Source organism: Xiphias gladius, chromosome 24 (assembly GCF_016859285.1).
Source record: "Xiphias gladius isolate SHS-SW01 ecotype Sanya breed wild chromosome 24, ASM1685928v1, whole genome shotgun sequence".
NCBI lineage: Eukaryota > Metazoa > Chordata > Actinopteri > Istiophoriformes > Xiphiidae > Xiphias > Xiphias gladius.
In genome coordinates this window covers 1,124,930-1,131,533 of record NC_053423.1, presented here as the reverse complement: position 1 = coordinate 1,131,533, position 6,604 = coordinate 1,124,930, and the positions used below count along the sequence as shown (strand labels likewise).

The 6,604-nt window shown below is 39.2% G+C and overlaps 1 protein-coding gene across 3 annotated transcripts in view; it reads left to right on the top strand.

The window, feature by feature from the left end:
- The first annotated feature begins 4,898 nt into the window (after positions 1-4,898).
- Positions 4,899-6,604, top strand: part of LOC120785911 (gamma-aminobutyric acid type B receptor subunit 1-like) — a 50,790-nt gene continuing 49,084 nt past the window's right edge. For all 3 annotated transcript variants that reach the window (XM_040120888.1, XM_040120889.1, XM_040120890.1), the window contains exon 1: positions 4,899-5,138. The gene's annotated coding sequence lies outside the window, so the exon portion shown is untranslated. The remainder of the gene's footprint in view (positions 5,139-6,604) is intronic.

Below are 6,604 nucleotides of genomic sequence, written 5' to 3'. Positions count from 1 at the left end.
TTTACTTTAAACAATAGTTCACTGTCTGTTTCTAGGATAGGTGTGAAGGTAAAGATAACGTAGATAGCCATAACAAAAAGCCTTTGTCTCTGTGTCTCATGATCAGTTAGTCTCTCTTAGTGGGACAGAGGGAACTGGGATACAACATGAATTATGTAAGAATGTGACTTAGCGTTTAGGATTTGGTACCCAATAGACTCTTCACACATGTCTGGATGTGATGTAGTCCAATGGAGAATAACCTTATTTGGACATGCAGTAAGTAGGACATAGTTATAGGGTAAAATTTGGTCACCAGGGCAGATTCCTTCAGATTTGGGATCGCATTACACTGGTTAACTTGATAACATTTGTATTGTTCATCACTCCTCACCTCGAGCAACAAAAAAATGCTTCTACTTAAGACATTGTGGTCTCCTGACACATCTTGCAGCAGCTCACAAGATTCCTATCACACCCTGATAAAATGGATGTGTAGTCCTTCGAGTGTGGCCTGGGTTAGGTACCCAGGAATACCTGCACAGGGACACGTCAAGGTGCAGCTGATAAAATGCCAGAGCCACCTCAATGTGAAGGACCAAAATTTAAGATTATTTTTGACCATCACATCCTATTAGACAAAACTGAGTTTAATAGGTATTTAATGTCCTACAGGCATTCTTGAAGTTCAGCCAACTGATTGGTTTCATCAGGCTTAATTGACAAGTACAATTGGGTATCATCTGCATAACATTGGAAGGTTATAGAGTGTTTACGGAGTGTTTCCTAATAATATTGCCTAAAGCAAGCATATATAAGGTGAATAGAACTGGTCCAACACAGAACCTTGTAAAACTCTGTGACTGTATGGAGAATTCATTGTTAATGTGTACAAAATGAAATCGATCTGATAAATAGGACTTAAACCAGCTTACAGCAGTTCATTTATTGCCAATTACATGTTCCAGTCTTTGTAATAGGATGTGATGGTCAATATTGTCAAATTCAGCACTGAGATCTAAAAAGACAAGATCAGAGAAAAGTCCTTTTCCTGGTGCATGTAAAAAGTTTTTTTCATGTAAAAAGTCACACAACTGGTTGGCGTCAGCTTTCTCAAAGATCTTAGATGGAAAGGGAAGGTTAGATTCCCTTTCCATCTATAGTTGGCTAAAACACATAGATCAAGAGTACGCTTTTTAAGAAGAGGTTTAATTACAGCTAATTTAAAGGACTGAGGTACATAACCTGTTAATAAAGACATATTGATTAAATCTAGTAAAGAAGTGCTAACTAAGGGTAATGACTACTCTTATCGATACTCCTTATTGCTTTGGTTCTTCATTGATACTTATCGGTCCTTTTTCAACTAAAAAGAATTGCTTTTTAAAAAAAATATTATTTCAGAAAAGAATAAATTTAGACCAGGAATAGAATTGATTCGTATTTAAATGTAAATAAATGTTGTTTAAAAAACTATACAAACTCAACAATATCTCAGTGGAAACTAATCTAAAATGTCAGTAACATAAATGATATTTTTAACATCAAAATACTGACTGAAGTTTAGATGACCTGCCAGAAGGTACCAATAGGGACGAGGGACCGGTTTTTCTCAGACTGTAGCTAAGTTTAAAAGACTTACTTAATTACAAAACTATGGCTAGTTATGATATACGTTACAAACAAAGATAAACAGCTAATTAAAGACAGTTTTGCTTGAATTAAATTAATTTTAAATAATTTAAAAAGCTAAAATAATTAATAGTGTTTTCTTATATTTAGGTCTTATCAGCTACAAACTGTTGAATTGATATCGCAGAATACTGTAAGCAAGTTTTGAATCCTCTCAGCACTTAAGTTTTATTTGGTTAATACTGTCAGATCACGGTTGCTCACAGAAAGATGGAAAAAAGACAATTATTTCCAAACTTCTTTATTAAAAGAAAAATAGTTCTGCTGCCCCCAGAATTCTGTGACCTGTAGTATTAAACCACATTTGCTCTTACCACCAGTAACTACAGATGTCTCCGAATGAAACAGGACTGAAATCTTAGACATTGCCACTTTTCTGATATTTTTTCAGGCAAGAAAGTAGCAATTTAGATTTCTAGTATGTGGTCAGTTTATCCAATAATGCCTGTTTGGAAATTTGCTCTATCGTTTCGGATATGTGAGGACAGCAGCTTGTGAGTTCATTCCTCAGATGATGCACAACGTTGTCCCAGGAGAACAATCTTATCTCAGCAAGCCCTTTGGCAATTCACCGCTGGCTCTGTTGTCTGTTCCAATTGCAAGCAGCCCTCATGTCTTCGGTAGTCTGGACTTCTGAGTTGAACTTGCCAGGTTCAAACTCAAGTACAGGAGTCTGAACTTAGCGCACTCTGTATATAGAAAGGCCTTACATCTTCTCTTGACATTCCTACTCTACTTACAATTCCTGAAAAGAAGTCCACAGGTGCCTCTATGAATACTTCACTCAGAGCAGCTGTCAATCAGGACATCACACCCTCTTTTTATAGCATCAAATAACTAATTAAAACCAAACTTATCAGCGTGATAAGAACTACCTAAAACAAATAAAACTTAATTCAATGAGTGCTTATATTTTTTTTTGTTTGGCCCATATCCCATCTGCTAACATGAAGGGGGCGGGGTTTATGACCTATACTGCAGCCAGCCATCAGGGGGCAATCGAGATGTTTTGGCTTCACTTTTGGGAAGCTGTCATGTCATCCATTTTTAAAGAGAGTCATTGGTCCAGTCCATGGGTCCATATCAAAAATATCTCAACAAAAAATAGGATGGATTACCATGAAATTCAGGACAGACATCGGTGTTCTCCACAGGATGAATTGTAATGACTTTATTGATCACCTGACATTTCCTCTAGGGCCCCATGAGCTCTGCATTTTTGTTTTTTTGTGAAATGTCTCAACACTGTAGGATGGATTCACATGAAATTCACCACAGAATTTGGTGCCAAAAGATGAATCCTTATAAATTTTTTAATCCCATCGCTTCTCTCTCTAGTGCCACCAGCAGGTTGACATTTGTGGTTTTAAATGAAATATCTTAACTTATCTCAACCATTGGATGGCTTTGGTTTATGACCAAACACTCGCAGGGACTGATCCCTGCAGGGAAATTGCTCTGTTACAATTGCTCAACACACAGTTAGGAAAGAGGACGTAAATAAGTAAAAAAGTAAAAACTACAATAAAATAATGATAATAAATAATACACAGTAAGTGAATAGAAAAATGTACAAATGCAAATGTGACATAAAGTAAAAAGTAATGTTTGAAGTAGAATGGACAGTATGGAAAAAGGGCAAAAATGGAAACATGCAAAGTAGATTAACAGCAATTTGACAGTAAATTAACCGTAATGCGCAAAGGTAAACTGAATGGAAAGTGTATGTGGGTCAACAGTAACTTAACAGTAGTTTAACAGCGCAATACTGTTGGAGATGTGCAGAAAGGGGAAGATCTGTATAACTGGATGGCCACAGGAAGGAAGGACTTCCTGTTGCATTCGGTGGAAAACTTAGTCATTCTGAGTTTCTGGCTGACCTTGCTTCTCTAGCTAACCAGAACACTGTGCAGAAGGTGGGGTACACTGTCTATGATGGTAGAGGAGTTTGACAGCATCCTCCTCTCCAAAACTACATGCAGAGAGCCCAGCTCGACCCCCTTGGTCGAGCTGGGCCCAGCCTTCTGAATGAGTTTGTTGATTAGATGGTAAATGGACTGCACTTATGTAGGGCTTTTCTAGTGTTATTGACCACTCCAAGCGCTTTACACTACTGCAACATCTACCCATTCACACACACATTCATACAGTGCCCTTTTTCTATACATACGGCACTTTCTACACACACACACACACGCATACTCACTCAGTATTTTGCCCAAGGACACTTCGACATGTGGACTGGAGGAGCCGGGGATCGAACTACCACCCTTCCGGTTAGCGGACGACCTGCTCTACCTCCTGAGCCGCAGCCGCCCAAACCTGTTAGTGTTGGCCTCTTTCAGGCTTCTGCCCCAGCCGACCACAGCGTAGAAAATGGCATTGGCCACCTCAGACTCATTAAACATTTGCAGCATGATACCATAGACCTTGAAGGACCAGAGCCTCTGGGAGGAGTAAGAGCCGGCTCTGGCCCTTCCTGTAGAGAGGTGCAGAGTTACTGGTCCTGTACAGTTTGCTTTCCAAGTGGATACCGAGGTATTTTTTTACTCCTGTACCATCTCCACTTTTTCTCTCCCCTAATGGAAAGAGGAGTAGGAGTAGTACTGGATCCTCTGTAGCCTGCCACCAGCTCCTTTGTTTTGCTGTTGTTGGGCTGCAGGTGGTTCAGCTCACACCAGTATACAAAACTGTCATCGGAGAACTTCTGAAGGTGACAGGTCTCTGATGTCCGAGGGGTACAGGTTAAAGAGAAAAGGGGACAGTAAATGTTAGCATGCTTAAAGCCCTGCTGTGTATAAGTACAGCTTCACAGAGCTGCTAGCACGGCTGTAAATACAATTAATTTTTTTTTATTTACTTAATTTCGGTTTTATTTTTTATTGGCATAGACCCTTATTCAGAAAATGCAGTATATTATGTTTTATATGTCCTGAATTGATACAGGCCTTTTGTTTGCATCGTTGGTAGTTACTTATTAAACCAATGAACGTATCACTGCCTTGTAATATTTACCATCTGATAACCGTGATCAAACTGTAGTTTTTGTTCTATTTTTTGGGGTAAGAGAACTTTGAAGTCCCATCTAAAGTCTTTTCCCATAGGATGTGAATGCAGCATTTCAGGCTGCATCTCTCAGTGACGTCATCAGAGAGCGAGGGAGTGGCTGAAACAGGGAGGGAGGTACAACGTGAAACGCCGTTAGTTTGTGTGTGTGTCAGGTGTGTGTGTCATCGCAGAGTACCGTGGTTTTCCAAACAGCTCTACAACTGTCAGTGGGCTGACAGGATTTAGTTTGAATAGCCGTTTTATGAGCTCAGCCGTGTTATGAGCTCAGCTGAACGGTTACCGGAATAACTGTCTATAGAAAGCACTTTTCCAATCTGCTCCAGACACTGGCGCTTCATTTTCTGTCCTACCATCGGCAGTCTATGGGAACCTGCTAATACAGCTGGCGTCTAGTCTGTGTGAGTATGACTCTAATACAGTATGTGGTTAATAGATGACATTTTGAACTTTGGATTTAATGCTGTAGTTTAAATTTACCGACATGACAGCGGTATTGTGGCAACATACGGGCTTCAATATCACAACTGCACACATTTGAGTATTATTAATTCACAGTTAATGTCCGACATTGAGTTTAAATTTAATATTGCTACGCTGCTTGCTAATAACAGGGCAGCGCCAGGCTGCCATGTTTTTATGGTTCCATGATTAGGTTAAAGTGGTTTTAGTTCATTTGACCGTTACACATTTGCTAGCAAGGTAGCCCCTGCCTTGCAGCAGTTGCTTGTGGACATAATTTTGCGCTTGCACGTGCGCTCTCCTCACCCGCGCACACGAACTCGATGCGCTGTCACGCACGGCAGCTTCTACATCTGTGTGTGATAATCAACCATTCAGCTAAAGTGGGGCCTCCAGGGTATAATGATTCACTGTTAGAAATAAAGGCTGACATTACCTTTAGAAAAACACTTACAGACTGAGCATCATTTTACTGATATTAATCAGAAGATATTCCACTTCCACTGATGAATAGGTATCAGTGATTTATCCAGTGAAAATTCCTGTTCAGTACACTGTTTGTTTATGGGTATGTTTTTTGATTGTCAAATTACTCAGATAAAGTACGGTATTGTTTATATTTAATTAATTCTGCTTATGAAATTATAATCCTCAGAATCCAATTCAAGAAAGGAAACGAAAATAAGTTAAAAGCAAAAACCATCTTATTCCTCAGCAGATTTATTTGAAATAAATAGTGTTACAGGAATCATGTTAGGAACTGAGGTACCTTACCTATATTTTCACTGGAGAGACCAGTATCAGTGGAAGGCCCAGGAACTATTTGAGCGGAAATTGGTGTGCTGAACGTCTCTTATTGGTCAAGCACAAATCTCAATCACAATTTGTGTACAGCTTCTTTGGCACAGAAATCAGTGCTTTGTACCAAAATATTAGTAAAAAGGATGGAGATTTCTTGTTATGACCATAAAAACAAAGTTATATTGTAAGCCTCCTAACTTGTCTCTAAAAAAAGATTGACAATTGATGAGAGAGGAGTGACGATCGAGACAGCTAGCAATTGAACTTAGCTGTTATGTTCTAAAGCAGAAATACTGTAAATATCCATATAACACTCAGCAGATAGTTTACTTTGAAGACGATCTGTTCTAGAGTTTTCAGTTTCCTTTTCCACCTCTGCATATCTCCTTCACATCTTTTCACACATCACAGCAAAGTGTTTCAACCGTGTTTTTCAGTCCTCCATCTCTCACCCATGTGACGGAACACAATGTTGCGAAGTACAAAGGCTCACAGTTTTTCTTCTGTTGCCGGATTTTGAAAGTCACTTTCAGGGTTTGATTTAACTCCTGACTTTAGTTCCTCTGCTTCCATATTTCCTGGATCTTACTGATTGAAAAGAGGC